This window comes from Hippopotamus amphibius, chromosome 15, assembly GCF_030028045.1.
Source record: "Hippopotamus amphibius kiboko isolate mHipAmp2 chromosome 15, mHipAmp2.hap2, whole genome shotgun sequence".
Classification (NCBI taxonomy): Eukaryota; Metazoa; Chordata; class Mammalia; order Artiodactyla; family Hippopotamidae; genus Hippopotamus; species Hippopotamus amphibius.
In genome coordinates, this window is record NC_080200.1 from 21,513,566 (window position 1) to 21,533,194 (window position 19,629).

The window sequence follows — 19,629 nt, forward strand, 5'->3', positions numbered from 1 at the left end:
TCTGCAGTAAAGCAACTTATCTTCTGGGATGCCTGATTTGGAAAATGTGAATGGGGGTTGCTCTAAAAAAGATTAATCAGGTGGAGTTGAGGGTAGAGAATGGAAAAGACAATATCTGAAGTAGTTTGAAGCACTAGATACTACCCACTGCTAGTAAGTTAAGTCTATATGTTACTGAACACAAGCAAGTTCATGTGCCCAAAACACAGTGAGGCCAAGCAAACTGAAATGTTGGCATTTGGAGTAGAGAAAGGATTATTGCAGGGCCATGCAAGGAGATGGGTGGCTCATGCCCCCTCAAACCCTGCACTCCTTTAAGGGTTTCAGTAAAGCATTTTTAAGGGCAAGTTAAGGGAGGAGCGTGGTTAGTTGTTGCAAACTCTGAGGTGTTGGAATTCATTGTTCTTGTGCTGCTATCCAATTCACACTGTTCCTGTAAACCTCCAACAAGACAGATGTTTTTCCCTGTTCTGCAACTCTTTATCTCCAAATGAATGGACTCTTAAAGGTCAGAGCCTTGAGAATAGGCTATTCTGTATATTTCAGGCTATAGGCAACATTCTCTTACAAAGGTGCTGAGCCAGCATGACTAAGCACAGGCAACAGAGCACAAAGGTTAAAGTAAAAGAACCAGATATAATATGCAGTCAGATTTGTTCTTCCCTATTAGATATAAACACGGAGATTCTCAGAGTTGAAAGAACCCTTAGGAATTGTGCAGCCCAGTTCATCACTGAGCGAAACACTTGCTTCTAAGACATTCATGTGGATAGTCACCTGTTTTACACGTGGAAACTTCTAAGCATGCTAGTCATTGCTGCAGTGCCTGCAATTTTTATTTCTATGTAGCCCCTTCTTTGTTTTTTGTGCATTGGTCCTGATCTGCTCCCCAGGGTCTGCTAAGAGATGCTGATGTCAATTCCTCAGAGAAAACACTCACACTCTAGGTCTTCCCATCTTTTGCCTGGATGTCTCTAAATTTTTAACTAGGATATGGCTTAGCACCCTCACTTATTTAGTTATGTTGTCCTAGGTGAGGGTTGGTCTGTTAATGTCCCTATTTGGAGTGCCATGCCCAGACCTGAAACTTATACTCCTAAAGACATGTGGTGGAACTTTTACCTCCTGTGGCAGGGCACTATGCTGTCACTGGTGAAGCCTGGGATTTCCTTATATTTTTGGCAATCACATCAGATCATGAGTTCTACTGGAAGTCTGCCTTAAATAATAATACACATTTTGGGGGTGTTTTCTAACACCAATAACCAATTCTCTGCAGACATCAACTGGGTGTCTTACAAGTCAATTCAATTTTTTTTTCTTTTTTCTTTTTATTTATTTTTTTTGGGGGGTACACCAAGTTCAATCATCTGTTTTTATACACATATCCCCATATCAATTCAATTTTGACACTAACTACCCAGTGTTATTGCAGACCCTACAGCTAAGGCTGCCTCCCCCCGTCCCTGCCAATGTCAGACATCAATTGCAAGTAGTGGGTCCCCAGATTACTCACACTTCCTTCTGACTTGGCTACAAATTGAGGATTTGTATGGCCCCCTACTCAGATGGGAAAATTTGCTAGAATGACTCACAGAAATCAGGGAAATACTTTACTTATGTTTACATTTTTTAGTAAAGGATGTCATAAAGGGTACAAATGAATAGTCGGATGAAGAGACACATAGGGTGACGTACAGAAGGGTCTGGAGCCAAGGGGCTTCTATCCCCGTGGAGTTGAGATGCTTTATCCTCCTGGCATATGGATACATTCACCAACCCGGAAGGTCTCCAAATCTCATTGTTCAAGAGATTTTATAGAGCCTAATCTCCAGCCTTCCTCCCCTATCCTGCCTGGAAGTTGGTGGGTGGGGCTGAAAGTTCCAACTTTCTAATCCCTTGGCTTTTCAGATAATCAGCCCATCCTGAACCTATCTAGGGGCCCCACCTTTAGTTACCTCATTAGCATAAACTCAGGTGTGATCAAAAGGGGCTCCTTTGAACAGCAAGAGACATTCCTATCACTCAGGAAATTCTAAGGGTTTTAGGACCTGTGAGCCAGGAATGGGGGATAAAGACTAAATGTATTTCTCATTACACCACAAAAATACCCACTGATATGTCGACTTAAAAAAATGCACAACGTGAGAGCTGCAAGTTGAGTTTATTTGAAGCAAAATTAGGACTGCAGCCCAGGAGACAGCATCCCAGATAGCTCCGAGAAACTGTTCCAAAGAGGCAGGGGGAAGATTAGTATATATGTATTGTTGGTAAAGGAGGAGTACATGCAGTCAAACACATTTTTTTTTGTAGTGGGTTTCTGCTAGTCACGAGGAGCAGATGTCACCATGTAGGGATTTAGTGCTTTTCTAGATATGAGGGGATACTAGTGTTGGGCTTATAAAATCAGCTCCTGAAAACATCTAACTATCTGAAGACCTGTTCTGCCCATCCTCCAGAGCACAGAGTGCCTCATTCCTGGTCTCCACCCTGAATTCCCTTCAGGGAATGTGGAAGGTCAGTTGCTACAGGAGTGCAAAATGATTTAATTCTTGTACAGGCAGATGGCAAGTTCCAATTTATAGTTGACAGATATATGTACTTAGCCTCGTATCACTGCTCTTCCATGTTCTTTGCATGGGTTATTTCAGTTGGCCCCATAAAAACTACACCAAGTAGGTATCAGTGTCTCCAAATTAAAGAGGAGAAAATGAGGCTCAAAGAGCTTAAAGGCAGTGGAACCCAATGCAGATATAGTCCAGTGTGACCCACCACACACCCCATAACTCCAGCATAACACTGCCTCATGAAGAGTTGCTAGTAGGCTCTCTAGAAGGCTTGTGTATCCTGTTCTCTCCAACCTGTGTGGGACCTCACCTTAAGCTCTGTTGAATTTCATCTTATTTTTCTTTTGACTCATTGACTAGGCATTTGTGAATCATGATCCTGTCCCTAATACCTAGACATATAACAAACAAACTGTAAATGTCTTCATTCACATTACTGACATAAATACCAGCCAGATCAGCACCAAATACAGCAGGAAGGGTCTTTACTGAGGAATCATCTGTAGATGTTCACAAAACTCTGTTACCTCCTTGGGCCTGTCCCAGCAGCCCATCTTCAGATATTGCCAAACTCTTCACTAAAAGAAGTCTATATTCAATGCCTTCATTTCCTTCCCTTGTATTATTGCTCTGCCTCAGCAATTTGGCTTCTGTTACTCTTGGTTTTTTCAACAAATATGGTTTGGCCCCTTTATTTTCCAGGTACTCTGGGGGCTCAGTTATGGGTGCTGACAGTAGCAGCGAGTAAAACAAACCAAGACCCTATTTTCACAAACATTCTCATAGGAGGTGATAAACACTAGACAATAGACAAGCAAAATAATATACAATATATGTAAGTGGTCTCATAAAAACTGGAGCGACAGTGAGGACTGCTTCCTTGCCCAGGGGTTCAGTAAACACCTCTCATGCAGGTGACATGGGATCAGGTACTAACTAAACTGAGGGTGAGAGCCGTGAAGGAACCAGGGAAAAACACTCCACACAAAGTAAAAAGAAGTGAAGAGACTCAGAGCCTAAACTCTCAGTTGACCTTCGGTGATCCCGTTTCTGACTCTTGTAGATCCTCTTCAGTCCTAATCCTAGTTGAAATCTCTTGCTTTTAATTCTGTTCATCATTTCCTCCTTGAAACGCTTCTTTCTTGTTTTTAGGGCACTGCTCAGCCCTTCCTGATAATTTTAGAGTTTCTGCTTCTTTGGGTTGTGCATTGACATCTCTTCCAGTGGTCTGGGGACTTCACCATTGGTTTTCTTTTTCACTAAATATTTCTGCACTCCCTGAGAACTCTCATATGCCCCTTGACTTTGAAAACAACCTGTATACAGGTGACTCCCCAAACAGATCTTAAACCTAGATATTGCTCTTGTGCTTTTTTTCCTTTTTAAATAGACATTTTTTTAGAGTGGAATTAGATTCACAGAAAAATTGAGAGGAAGCTACAGAGGTTTCCCATATGTCCCCTACCTCACATATGCATAATATCTCCCATTGTCAACATCACCCACCAGAGTGGTACATTTGTTACACTTGATGAACCTACGTTGACGTACCATAATCACCCAAAGTTCATAGTTTACATTAGGGTTCACTCTTCGTTTTGTATGTTCTATGGGTTTGGACAATTGTATAATGATATATATCTACTATTGTAGCAACATAGAAAGTAGACTTACTACCCCCTCCCCCCCCCAAATCCTCCATGCTTGGTCTATTCCCACCACTCACCTCTAATCCCTGGTAACCACTGATCTTTTTACTGTCTCCATAGTTTTGCCTTAACCAGGATGTCATACTGTTGGAATCATACAATAAGTAGCCTTTTCAGATTGGCTCCTTTTATTTAGTAATACATATTTAAGTTTTTGCCGTTTCTTTAGAGCTCTGACTAGTATTCCATTGTCTGGATGTACCAGTTTATTTATCCATTCACCTAACGAAGAATGTCTTGGTTGCTTCCAAGTTTTGATAATTGTGAACGAAGCTTCCATAAGCATCTGTTTACAGGCTTTTACGTGGACATAAGTTTTCAGCTCCTTTGGGTAAATACCAAGGAGTGATATTGCTGGATAGTATAACAAAAAGTTTAGTTTTATAAGAAACTGCAGAACTCTCTTCCAAAGTGGCTATACCATTTTGCATTCCCATCACCAATGAATGAGAGTTCCTATTGCTCCATGTCATTGCCAGCATTTGGTGTTTTCAGTGTACCAGATTTTGGCCATTCTGCTATGTGTGTGGTGGTATCTAACTGTTGTTTTAATTTGCATTTCATTGATGACATATGATGTAGAGCATCTTTTCATAAGTTTATTTTCCATCTGTACATCTTCTTTGATAAGGTGTCTGTTAAGGCATTTGGCCCATTTTTTGGCTGGCTGGTTTGTTTTCTTACTGTTGGGTTTTAAGTGTTCTTTGTATATTTTGGATAGCAGTCCTTTATCAGATATATCTTTTGCAAATATTTTCTCCCAGTGTAGCTTGTCTTTTTATTCTCTTAACAGTGTCTTACCCAGAGAAGAAAATCTTAATTTAAGTAAAGTCCACCTTATCAATTTTTTCTTTCCTGGATCACGAGTTTGGTGTTGTATCTAAAAAGTCATTGCCAAACCCAAAGTCCTCTAGATTTTCTCATATATTATCTTCTAGGAGTTTTATAGTTTTGTGTTTTACATTTAGGTCTATTTTGAGTTAATCTTTTGAATTATTTCTTGTGAAGTGTGTGAGTGTCTGGATTCAATTTTTGAATGTGGATGTCTAGTTGTCCGGCACAATTTGTTGAAAGAATTTATCTTTGACCTTGCTCCTTTGTCAAAGATCAGTTGACTATATTTATGTGCCTCTATTTCTGGGCTCTCTATTCTGTTCCATTGATCAACTTGTCTATTCTTTTGTCCTCATTACTGTTTTTGTACAGTCTTTGAGTTGAGTAATGTCAGTCCTCCAGCTTTGTTCTTCACTATTGTGTTGGCTATTCTGGGTATTTTGCCTCTACGTATAAACTTTAGAATCATTTTGTCAATATCTGCAAAAAACAAACAAACAAGCAAAAAAACCAAAAACGCTTGCTGGGAATTTTATTGGGACTGCATTGACTCTATAGATCAAGTTGGGCAGAACTGACATCTTGACAACATTGAGTCTTCCTATTCATGAACATGAAATGTCTGTCCATATGTGCAGTTCTTTGATTTCCTTTATCAGTTTTGTAGTTTTCCTTATGTAGATCTTGTACATATTTCAGCCTCTGTTCACCTGTGCTGAATAGAAATGCAGAGACAGAATTTTGGGTGAAGTAGAAAAGAATAGCTTTATTGCTTTGCCAGGCAAAGGGGGCCACAGTGGGCTAATTCCCTCAAAACTGTGTGTCCCCCCCGGAGGGTGTAGTAAGGAGTCATACAGTGTTCAAGGACCAGGGCATGGTCAGTTCATGGACATTCTTCTGATTGGTTGGTGGAGAGGTAATTGGGAGTCAGCATCATTAACCTGGTTCCATCTGGTCTGGGGTCTACATGCTTGTGGGCAGCATACAGTTAACTTCTTCCATCTGGTGGGGGTTTCAGTATCCACAAAACAGCTCAAAGGACATGACTCAGAATACTGTATTATCTATAGTCCTTGAGGAAGAACTAAAGATCCTTGACTTTGTTTAATGACTAAGGTATTAATATTTTGTCTTGCTTGACTGTTTTCCTTTCTTTTCTGCATGTTCTCATTTCTCTGATTAAATTTATTCTTTGACTAAAGTTTTTCTAAAGACAAAAGGCGGGTGGAGGACATAGATGGTGGTCTGTTCTGGGAAGGTTTCATAGGGTCCTGTTCGGTTAAAATGTTTCAGTTTTTGGGTATTACTATAGATGGTATTGTGTTTTATTTCAAATTCTACTTGTTCATTGCCAGCATAGGAAAGTGATGGATTTTTGCATATTAACCTTGTATCCTGAAACCATGGTGTAATTGCTTTTTCATTCTAGGAGATTTTTGGTCAGTTCTTTCAGATTTTCTGTATAGAAGATCATGTCCTCTGTGAACACAGCTTTATTTTTTTCTTCCCAGTCTGTATATCTTTTATTATTTTTCCTTTTGCTGTCTTATTGCATTAGCTAGGGCATCTATTATGATGAAGAAAAGGAGTGGTGAGAGGGGACATCCTTGTCTTTTTCCTAATCTTAGTGGGAAAACTTTAAGTTCTTCACCTTTAAGTATGTTGTTAGCAGAAGGTTTTTTGTAGATATTTTTAAAACAAGTTGAGTGTGTTCCCCTCCATTCCTAGTTTGCTGAGTACTTTTATCATGAATGGGTGTTATATTTTGTCAAATGCTTTTTCTGTATCTATTGATATGATCTTGTAATTTTTTTCTATACTCTGTTGATGTGATGGGTTGTCGTAATTGATTTTCTTTTTTTTTTATAAATTTATTTATTTATTTTATTTATTTATTGGCTGTGCTGAGTCTTCGTTGCTGCACACGGGCTTTCTCTAGTTGCTGAGAGCAGGGGCTACTCTTCATTGTGGTGCGCAGGCTCCTCATTGTAGTGGCTTCTCTTGTTGTGGAGCACAGGCCCTAGGCGCGTGGGCTTCAATAGTTGTGGCACATGGGCTCAGTAGTTGTGGCTCACGGGCTCTAGAGCACAGGCTCAATAGTTGTGGCGCATGGGCTTAGTTGCTCCGTGGCATGTGGAATCTTCCCAGGGCAGGGCTCGAACCCATGTCCCCTGCATTGGCAGGCGGATTCTTTACCACTGCGCCATCTAGGAAGTCCCTGTAGTAATTGATTTTCAAACATTGATTCAGTCTTGAATACCTGGAATAAATTCCATGTGATCATTATATATAACTCTTTATACATTGTTGGATTCAATTTGGTAATATATTATTGAGGATTTTTGCACCTTTGTTCATAAGAGATATTTATAATTTTCTTTTCTTATAACATCTTTGTCTGGTTTTGATATTAGGGTAATGCTGGCCTCATAGAATGAGTTTGGAAGTGTTCCCTTTGCCTTTCTCTTCTGAAAGAAGTTGTAGAAAATTGGTAAAATTTCTTCCTTAAATATTTGCTAGAATTCATCAGTGAATTTGTCATAAAGTTCTATTCGGATTGTCTATTTCTTCTTATTTGAATTTTGGCAAATTTTGTCCTTCAAGAGTTAGTTCATTTTGTCTAAGTTAAAAGTTTGTGGGCATAGAATTGTTTTTAGGATTCCTTTATTATTCTTTTAATATTTTAGGGAACTGCAGATATTTCCCTTCTTTCATTTCTGTTATTAGTAATTTGTGTCTTCTCGTTTTTTCCCTTTCATTAGCCTGGCTAGAAATTTATCAATTTTATTCATCTTTTCAGTAGATTGGTTTTTGGATTCATTGATTTTCTTGATAAGAATTTATTGTTTTCATTTTCATTGATTTCTGCTCTAATTTTTATTGCTTTTCTTCTGGTTACTTTGAATTTAACTTGCTCTTTTAGTTTTCTAACGTTGAAGCTTAGATGATTGATTTTAGATCTTTATTCCTTTCTAATACGTGCATTCCTTGCTATAAATTTCCATCTAAGCACTGCTTTTGCTTCATCCCACAAATTTTAAGTTGTATTTTATTTTCACTTAGTTTAAAATATTTTAAAATTTCTTTTGAGATTTCTTCCTTGACTCATGCTTTATTTAGAAATGTGTTGTTTAGAAAATTGACTGTGTTATGGAATTCCGTGCTCAAAGTTACTTTGCCTGGGTCATTAATCTTTACAACTAAACTGTCCTTTGATTTGCATTAATAATGTACCTTGGGATTACACAAAGAATAATTAATAAATATTCTGGAAAAGGGGAAGATGTCATAAGTAAATCACAGTAATTAACATGAAAAAAAATGTGTGCCGTTTATTGTCCATGTATTTTGGAATTTTCCAGCTATCTTTCTATTATTTATTTCTAGTTTCATTTGATTGCGGTCTGATTTGCTTTTTAAACTTGTTAAGATATGTTTTATGACTGATAATGTGGTCTTGGTGACTGTTACGTGTGAGCCTGAGAAGAATGTGTATTCCTCTGTTGTTGGATGAAGTAGTCCATAGATGTCAATTATTTTTCTTAAATTTATTTATTGAAATATAGTTGATTTACAATGTTGTGTTAATTTTTGCTGTACAGCAAAGTGATTCAATTATACATATACACATATATACACATATATGTATGTATGTATATTCTCTTACATATTCTTTTCCATTATGGTTTATCACAGGATCTTGAATATAGTTCCCTGTGCTATGTAGTAGGACCTTGTCACTTATCCATTCTGTATATATATTAGTTTGCATCTACTAAGCCCAAACTCCCAATCCCTCCCTCCCCTACCCCCATCCCCCCTTGGCAATCACACAGAGATGTCAATTATTTTCAGTTTATTGATAATATGCTGAGTTCAATTATGTCCTTACTCATTTTCTGCCTGCTGGATCTGTTCATTTCTGATAGAGGGGTAGAGGGGTGTTGAAGTCTCCAGCAATGTAGATAAATATATATATTTTTTCCTTGCAGTTCTATCAGTTTTGCCTCACGTATTTTGACTTTTTTAGGCACACGTATGTTCAAGATTATTATGTCTTCTTGAAAAATTACCCCTTTATCATCATATAATGTCCCTCTTTATCCCTAGTAACTTTCATTGCTCTATAGGCTGCTCTGTCTGAGAATAATAGAGCTACTCCAGCTTTATTTTTTAAATTAAAAAAAATTCAAGCTTTATTGAGGTGTGATTGACCAATAAAAGTCATATATATTTAACATGTACCACATGATTTTTTTAAGCACAAAGAAATTTATTTTTTATTTTTATTTATTTATTTATTTGCTTAATTTTTTATTTAAGCTCTTTATTGGAATATAATTGCTTTACAATGCTGTGCCAATTTTTAAGGTACAGAAGATGAATCAGCTGTATTTATACACATATCCCCACCCTCCCGGGACTCTCTCCATCCCTGCCTGCGCTGGCCCTCTAAGTCATCAGCCATCATTGAGTTTGTCTCCTTACGTTATGCAGGAACTTCCCACGAGCTATCTATTTTACGTTTGGTGGTGTATATATGTCAAAGCTACTCTCTCACTTCATCCCAGCTTTCCCATTGCCCCACCCCCCACCCTGTGTCCTCAAGTCCGTTCTCCACATCTGCATCTTTATTCTTGCCCTGTCACAGGGTTCATCAGTACCACTCTTTTAGATTCCATATATATGAGTTAGCATACTGTATTTGTTTTTCTCTTTCTGACTTACTTCGCTCTGTATGACAGACTCTAGGTCTAGCCACCTCATTACAAATAACTCAATTTCATTCTTTTTTATGGCTGAGTAATATTCCACTGTATATATGTGCCACATCTTCTTTATCCACTCAGCTGTTGATGGGCATTTAGGTTGCTTCCACATCCTGGCTATAGTAAACAGAAGCACAAAGAAATTTAAAAAAGTTTTTTAATTAATTTTTATTGGAGTATAGTTGCTTTACAATGTTGTGTTAGTTTCCACTGTACAGCAAAATGAATCAGCTATACATATACATATATTCCCCTCATTTTTGGATTTCCTTCCCATTTAGGTCACCACACATTTATAGTTCCCTGTACTGTACAGTAGGTTCTCATTATTTATCTATTTTATACATAGTATCAATAGTGCATATATGTCAATCCCAATCTCCCAGTTCCTCCCACCCCTCCTTCCCCCATCGTATCCATACATTTGGTCTCTACACCGCATTATGTTTTTATATATGTGTACATTGTGAACTAATTTCCACAAGCAAGCTAACTAACATACCTATCACGTTATTACCTTTTATTTTGTGGTGAGAACACTTGAAACTACTCTTAGCAAATATCAAACATACAGCTTATTAACTATGGTCACCATGCTGTATATTCAATCTTCAGAATTTATTTATCTTATAATTGAAAGTTTGTACCCTTTGATCAATATCTCCCCTTTTTCCCCATCCCTGCAACCTCTGGAAACCCCCCATTCTACTCTGTTAACTATGAGTTTGGCATGATTTATTTTTGTTTTTTGTTTTTAGATTCACATATAAGTGAGATTATGTGATCTTTGTCTTTCTCTCTCTGGCTTATGTCACAATATAATGTCCTCTGGGATCCTTCATATTGTCACAAATGGCAGGATTTCCTTCTTTTTTTAGGCCTGAATAATTTTCTATTGCATATGTATATATACATATATTCGTGTACTTTTTTTTTCATTTTTATTGGAGTATAATTGCTTTACAATATTGTGTTAGTTTCTGTTGTACAACAAAGTGAATCAGCTATATGTATATATATGTCCCCATATTCCCTCCCTCTTGAACCTCTCTCCTCCGCCCCATCCCACCACTCTAGGTCTTCACAAAGCATCAAGCTCATCTCGTGCTCTGCAGCAGCTTCCCACTAGCCATCTATTTTACATTTGGTAGTGTATATATGTCAGTGCTACCTTCTCACCTCATCCCAGCTTCCCCTTCCTCCCCTGTCCCATGTCTTCAAGTCCGTTCTCTACAACTGAATCTCTATTCCTACCCTGTCACTAGGTTCATCATTACCATTTTTTAAGATTCCATATATATGATTTAACATATGGTATTTGTTTTTCTCTTTCTGATTTATTTCACTCTGTATGACAGACTCTGGGTCCATCTACCTCACTACAAATAACTCAATTTCATTCCTTTTTATGGCTGAGTAATATTCCATTGTATATATGTGCCACATTTTCTTTATCCATTCTTCTGTTGATGGTCATTTAGGTTTCTTCCATGTCCTGGCTATTGTAAATAATGCTGCAATGAACGTTGTGGTACATGTTTTTTTTTGAAATATGGTTTTCTCAGGATATATGCCCAGTAGTGGGATTGCTGGGTCTTATGGTAGTTCTATTTTTAGTTTTTTAAGGAACCTCTACACTGTTCTCCATAGGGCTGTATTAATTTACATTCCCACCAACAGTGCAGAAGGATTTTCTTTTCTCCACTCCCTTTCCAACATTTATTGTTTGTAGGTGTTTTGATGATGGCCATTCTGACTGGTGTGAGGTGATGCCTCATTGTGGTTTTGACTTGCATTTCTCTAATGATGAGTGATGTTGAGCATCTTTTCATGTGTTTGTTGGCCATCTGTGTGTCTTCCTAGGAGAAATGTCTGTCTAGGTCTTCTGCCCATGTTTGGATTGGTTTTTTTTTTTTTTTTTTTTGATATTGAGCTGCATGAGCTGCTTGTGTATTTCGGAGGTTAATCCTTTGTCAGTTGCTTCATTTATAAATATTTTCTCCCATGCTGAGGGTTGTCTTTTTGTCTAGTTTATGGTTTCCTTTGCTGTGCAAAAGCTTTTAAGTTTCGTTAGGTCCCATTTGTTTATTTTTGTTTTTATTTCCATTATTCTGGGAGGTGGGTCAAAAAGGACCTTGCTATGGTTTATGTTATAGAGTGGCGTATGTTTTCCTCTTAGAGTTTTATAGTGTCCAGTCTTACATTTAGGCCTTTAATCCATTTTGAGTTTATTTTTTTTGTATGGCATTCCTGTACTTTTAATCTGTGTTTATATTTTAGGTGGATTTCTTATAGACAATATACAGTTGGGTCTTATTTTTTGTTCACTCTCTGATACTTGTCTTTTAACTGGTTCATTTAAATCATTGATAATCAAATTAATTATTGACACAGTTGGATTGATATCTCATATTTGTTCCTGTTTTCCATTTGTTGCTGTTGTTCTTTGATCTTATTTTTGTCTTCATGTCTTTTTTTGCCTTTTGCCTTTAATTGGACCTTTTATATAATTCCACTTTGTCTCTTTTCTTAATATATCCATCATACTTTTTTCTTTTTTTTCTTTTGGCCGTGCCACCCAGCTTGTGGGATCCTAGGTCCCCGACAAGAGATTGAACCCAGCCCGCAGCAGTGAAAGCACTGAGTCCTAACCACTGGACAGCCAGGATTCCTTCCATTCTACTTTTAAAAAAACTTTCTTGTTGGTTGCTCCAGAGTTTGTAACACATATTTACAACTAATCTGTCTACTTTCAAATAACCCTATACCACTTCACAGTGTGAATACCTTTTCATAACAAAGTAATCCTAATTCCTCCTTTCTGTCCCTTGTATAATTGCTGTCATTTATTAACTTATACATAAGCATATATATACACGTAAATATAAATAATTGAATACATTGTTGGTATTATTTTGAACATGATGTTATCTGATCAATTAAGAGAAAGAAAAAGAAAAGTTTTTACTTTACCTTCACTTTTTCCTTCTCTGGTGCCCTTCCTTTCTGTATGCACATCTGATGTGTGAGGGTGAGTCAAAAATTATCCTCACTCTGGCTGTAGAAATTTATTTTAATTAACTTTTAGAAAAGACAAATACATCAGTTTTTCAACATAATCTCCTTGCTTTTCAATACACTTTGTCCAACTGTCAACAAGCTTTCGTATTGCCTCATTAAAAATATTTTAGGCTTCGAGCCATGAATGCACTGCTGTCTTCACTTCTTCATCAGAAGTGAATCTGGCTCCTTCCTGATAGCTAACACTTGTGAGACCTTCCTTGAATTTCTCTATCCATTTGTACACACTTCTTTGTGACAAAACACTTTCTCCGTACTGCTCACAAAGTCTTCAATAAATAACGGCACCAAGTACACCGTCAGACCACAAAAAAATGAATTACTGCACGCTGCTCTTCTTTCGTGCAAATCACAAGTGGGTCATGCATTTTTGCTGGCACTGCGGTTACAAATGAACTGATGTAACATGTTCATTCCTGCACAGCAGTGACTGGGGAGACAGTAGCCTTGAATGGAAAGCGCTGATAAGGCAGTGTGGACAACGGAAGTTTTAATATAACTGGAGTGCAGATAAGTTTTGACTCACCATTGTATATTATTTTCCTTCTCTCTAAAGAACTTTATAGAAACATTTCATTTCTGCAAGGTATTCTATTGGCAACAAATTTCCCCAATTTTGTTTGTCTGAGGAAGTATTTCTCTTTCATTTTTTGATAGCTAATTTCACAGGGTACAGAATTCTAGGATTTTTTTTTCTCTTAACACTAAATATTTCACTCCACTCTCTTGTGTTTGCATGGTTTCTTTTTTTAAAATAATTCTTTTATTTAGTTAGTTTTGGCTGCGTTGGGTATTAGCTGTGGCAGGTGGGATCTTTGTTGTGGCACGTGGGTTTCTCTCTAGTTGAGGCCCATGAGCTCAGTAGTTCTGGCACGCGGGCTTACTTGTCTGGTGGCACGTGGAATCTCATTTCTCTGATCAGGGATCGAACCTGTGTCCCCTGCATTGGAAGGTGGATTCTTAACCACTGGACCACCAGGCAAGTCCCTGCATAGTTTCTGAAAATAAGCCAGTTGTAATTCTTATCTTTGCTCTGGAAACAGATAAAGTATTTTCCCCCCTCTGGCTTCTTTCATGATTTTTCATTTACTTTTGATTTTTTTCCTCAGATCTTTATTGGAGTCATTGCTTTTACAATGTTGTGTTAGTTTCTGCTGTACAGCAAAGTGAATCAGCTATATATATACATATATCCCCATATCCCCTCCCTCTTAAGCCTCCCTCCCACCATCTCTATTCCACCCCTCTAGGTCATCACAAAGCATCGAGTTGATCTCCCTGTGCTATGCAGCAGCTTCCCACTAGCCATCCATTTTACATTTGGTAGTGTATATATGTCAGTGCTACTCTCTCACTACGTCCCAGCCTTGCCTTCCCCACCGTGTCCTCAAGTCAGTTCTCTACGTCTGCATCTTTATACCTGCCAGGTCACTACTGTTCATCAGTACCATTTTTCTAGATTATATATATATGTGTTAGCATATGGTATTTGTTTTTCTCTTTCTGATACACTTCACTCTGTATGACAGTCTCTAGGTCCATCCACCTCACTACAAATAACTCAATTTTATTCCTTTTTATGGCTGAGTAATATTCCATTGTATATATGTGCCATATCTTCTTTTTTTTTAAAGAACTTTTATTGAGATACAGTTAACATACAATAAACTGCATATATTTAGAGTGTACAATTTGGTATCCCAATCTCCCAATTCATTCCCCCCCAACCCTCCCTGCTTTCCCCACTTGGTGTCCATATGTTTGTTATCAACATCTGTGTCTCTATTTCTGCCTTGCAAACCAGTTGATTTGTACCATTTTTCTATATTCTGCATATATGTGTTATTATATGATATTTCTCTTTCTCTTTCTGACTCACTTCACTCCGTATGACAGACTCTAGGTCCATCCATGTCTCTACAAATGTCTCAATTTCATTGCTTTTTACAGCTGAGTAATATTCCATTGTATATATGTACCACATCTTCTTTATCCCTTCATCTGTTGATGGACATTTAGATTGCTTCCATGTCCTGGATATTGTAAATAATGCTGCAATGAACGTTGTGCTACATGTTTCTTTTTGAAATATGGTTTTCTCAGGGTATATGCCTAGTAGTGGAACTGCTGGGTCATATGGTAGTTCCCTTTTTAGTTTTTTAAGGAATCTCCATACTGTTCTCCATAGTGGCTGTATCAATTCACAATCCCACCAACAGTGCAAGAGGGTTCCCTTTCTCCACACTCTCTGCAGCATTTGTTGTTTCTCGATGTTTTGATGATGGCCGTTCTGACTGGTGTGAGGTGACACCTCATTGTGGTTTTGATTTGCATTTCTCTAATGATTAGTGATGTTGAGCATCTTTTCATGTGTTTGTTGGCCACCTGCATGTCTTCTTTGGAGAAATGTCTATTTAACTCTTCCACTCATTTTTGTACTGAGTTTTTTTTTTTTTTTTGATATTTAGCTGCATGAACTGCTTGTATACTTTGGAGATTAATCCTTTGTCAATTGCTTCACTGGCAAACATTTTCTCCTATTTTGAGGGTTGTCTTTTTGTCTTGTTTATGGTTTCCTTTGTTGTGCAAGCTTTAACATTTCATTAGGTCCCATTTGTTTATTTTTTATAGTATTTCCATTATTCTAGGAGGTGGGTCAAAAAGGATCTTGCTTTGATTTATGTCGTAGAGTGTTCTTCCCATGTTTTCCTCTAAGAGTTTTATAGTGTCTGGCCTTATATTTAGGTCTTTAATCCATTTTGAGTTTATTTTTGTGTGTGGTGTTAGGAAGTGTTCTAATTTCATTCTTTTACATGTAGCTCTCCAGTTTTCCTAGCACCACTTATTGAAGAGACTTTCTTTTCTCCATTGTATATTGTTGCCTACTTTGTCAAAGATAAAGTGACCATATGTTTGTGGGTTTGTCTCTGGGCTTTCTAATCCTGTTCCATTGATCTATATTTCTGTTTTTGTGCCAGTGCCATATGGTCTTAATTACTGTAGCTTTGTAGTATAATCTGAAGTCAGGGAGCCTGATTCCTTCAGTTCTGTTTTTCTTTCTCAAGATTGCTTTGGCTATTTGGGGTCATGTGTGTTTCCATACCTTTGATTTTTGTGTTCTGGGAATGATATGACTAGCTATAGGTGTTTTTTTTTTCTTTTCTTTTTTACCATTTTTAGTATTTATCTTGCTTGGTGTTCTCCAAGCTTCCTGGATCTGTTATTTGGCATCTGACATTAACTTTGGGGAAATTCATGGTTGTATTTGTTTCCTGTACTTCTTCTGTTCCTTTCTCTTCTCCTTCTGGTATTCCCATTATGTGTGTGTTACACTCCTATCACAACTTTTATACCTATTACACAGTTCTTGGATATTTTTTTTTCTATGGTTTTTTTCTGTTTACTTTTCAGTTTTGGAGGTTCCTATTGAGATATCCTGAAGCTCAAAGATTCTTTTCTCAGCTATGTCCCTTGTACTAATAATCCCATCAAAGGCATTCTTCTTTTACAGTGTTATTTTTGTTGTTGTTGTTGTTGTTTTTAAATATTTATGTATTCATTTTTGGCTCTGTTGGGTCTTCATTGCTGTGTGCAGGCTTTCTCTGGTTGTGGTGAGCAGGAGCTACTCTTCGTTGCAGTGTGAGGGCTTCTCATTGCAGTGGCTTCTCTTATGGAGCATGGGCTCTAGGTGCATGGGCTTCTGTAGTTGCAGCATGCAGGCTCAGCAGTTGTGGCTCATGGACTCTAGAGCACAGGCTCAGTGGTTGTGGTGTGCATGCTAAGTTGCTCTGCATGTGGGATCTTCCTGGACCAAGGATTGATCCCATGTCCCCTGCATTGGCAGGTGAATTCTTAACCACTGCAGCACCAGGGAAGTCCCTGTTGTTGCTGTTTTAATCTCTAGGATTTCTTTTCAGTTCCTTCTTGGAATTTCCATCTCTCTGTTTACTTTGCTTATCTATTCTTCCATGCTGTCTACTTAATCCATTAGTGATCTTATGGTATTAGTCATAATTATTTTAAATTCCTGGTCTGATAATTTCACATTATTGACATACCCAACTCTGGTTTTGATGTTTTCTTTGTCTCTTCAAACTTTATTTTTTTGCCATTTAAAATGTTTTGTAACTTTTTCTTGAAACTTGGACATGATATACTGGGTACAGGGAACTACTGTAAATAGAACTTTAGTAATGTGGTAATGAAGTGCGGGAGAGAGGAAGCATCCTATAATCCTATGAGTAGGTCTCAGTCTTTTATTGAACTTATACCTCTGGACTGTAACTTAGTGCTTTTCAACTGCTTCTCAGTTTTTTCCTCCCTTCTTAGCAGAACAGGATGTCTAGAGTGAGCTAAAGCTGAGTATTTCCCTTTCCTAACATCAGTTAGACTAATAATATCCCAGCAGGTTAGGATTTGGGTAACTATTTTCTCATGAGAACAAGTATTATTGAAAAGAACAGAGTGCTCTGGTATATAGGCATACCTCCATTTATTTATCTTTGCTTTATTGTGCTTCACAGACAGTGCATTTTTTTACAAATTAAAGGTTTGTGGCAACCCTGTGTTGAGCAAGTCTATTCACACCATTTTCCAACAGCATTTCCACACTTCATGTCTTTGTGTCACATTTTGGTAATTCTAGCAGTATTTCCTTCTTTTTGATTATTATTGTATTTGTTATGATGACCCATGATCAACAATTTTTGACGTTTCTGTTGTAATTGTTTTGGGGGCACCACAGACTGTATAAGTCAGTGAATGTAATTGATAAATGCTGTGTGTGCTCCACAGATCGGCTATTCCCGTGTCTCTCTGCCTCTCAATGGACCTCCCTATTCCCTGAGACACAACAATATTGAAATTAGGCCAGTTATAAACCCTACAATTCTAAGTGTTCAAGTGAAAGGAAGAGTCAGTTAGTGTGGTAAACTTTATTGTTGTCTTTTAAAAAAATGTTTATTGAGGTAGAGTTGATTTACAATGTTGTGTTAATTTCTGCTGTACAGCAAAGTCACTAAGTTACACATATATACATTCTTTTTTTTAAAGAACTTTTATGGAGATATAATTGAGATACAATAAACTGCATATATTTAGAGTGTACAATTTGATACTTTTTTCTTATTAGTAATGTGTATATGGCAATCCCAATCTCCCAATTCACCGCTCCCCCCCCCACAGCTTTTCCCCCTTGGTGTCCATATGTTTGTTCTCTACATCTATGTCTCTATTTCTGCCTTGCAAACTGGTTGATCTGTACCATTTTTCTAGATTCCACATATATGCATTAATATATGATATTTGTTTTTCTCTTTCTGACTTCACTCCGTATGGCAGCCTCTAGGTCCATCCATGTCTCTACAAATGTCCCAATTTCATTCCTTTTTATGGCTGAGTAATATTCCATTGTATATATATACCACATCTTCTTTATCCATTCATCTGTTGATGGACATTTAGGTTGCTTCCATGACCTGGCTGTTGTAAATAGTGCAGCAGTGAACATGGGGGTGCATGTGTCTTTTTGGGTTTGTGTGTGTGTTTTTAAAGATTTATCTTATTATTTATTTATTTATTTTGGCTGTGTTGGATCTTTGTTGCTGCACATGGCCTTTCCCTAGTTGTGGTGAGCAGGGGCTACTCTTTGTTGCAGTGCTCGGGCTTCTCATTGTGGTGGCTTCTCTTATTGCAGAGCATGGGCTCTAGGCACATGGGCTTCAGTATTTGTGGCATGTGGGCTTAGTAGTTGTGGCTTGAGGGCTCTAGAGCAGAGACTCAGTAGTTATGGCGCATGGACTTAGTTGCTCTGTGGCATATGGGATCTTCCTGGCCTAGGGATGGAACCCATGTCCCCTGCATTGACAGGCAGATTCTTAACCATTCTGCCATCAAAGAAGCCCCACATATGTCTTTTTAAATTATGGTTTTCTCTGTGTATATGCCCAGTAGTGGGATTGCTGGGTCATATGGTAATTCCATTTTTAGTTTTTTAAGGAACCTCCATACTGTTCTCTATAGTGGCTGTATTAATTTACATTTCCACCAACAGTGCAAGAGGTTTCCCACACCCTCTCCACATTTCTCCACACCCTCTCTATCATATATTGTTTTTAGATCTTCTGATGATGGCCATTCTAACCAGTGTGATGTGATACCTCATTGCAGTTTTGATTTGCATTTCTCTAATAATTAGTGATGTTGAGCAGCTTTTCATGTGCCTCTTGGCCATCTGTATGTCTTCTTTGGAGAAAGGCCTATGTAGGTCTTCTGCCCATTTTTTGATTAGGTTTTTTGTTTTTTTTTGATATTGAGCGGCATGAACTGTTTATATATTTTGGAGATTAATCCTTTGTTGATTCATTTACAGATATTTTCTCCCATTCTGAGGGTTGTCTTTTCATCTTGTTTATAGTTTCCTTTGCTGTGCAAAAGCTTTTAAGTTTCATTAGGTCCCACTTGTTTATTTTTGTTTTAATTTCCATTACTCTAGGAGGTGGGTCAAAAAAGATCTGGCTGTGATTTATGTCAAAGGGTGTTCTTCCTATGTTTTCCTCTAAGAGTTTTATACATATATACATTCTTTTTCATATTTTTCACCACTATGGCTTACCATATTTTTTTTTAATACATTTATTTATTTATTTAGGCTGTGTTGGGTCTTCACTG

At 37.6% G+C, this 19,629-nt stretch overlaps 1 protein-coding gene across 1 annotated transcript in view; it reads left to right on the top strand.

Annotated features, from left to right (window-relative positions):
* NLRP3 (NLR family pyrin domain containing 3) overlaps nt 1-19,629 on the top strand; it is a 51,934-nt gene that overhangs the window by 16,547 nt on the left and 15,758 nt on the right. The window lies entirely within an intron of this gene.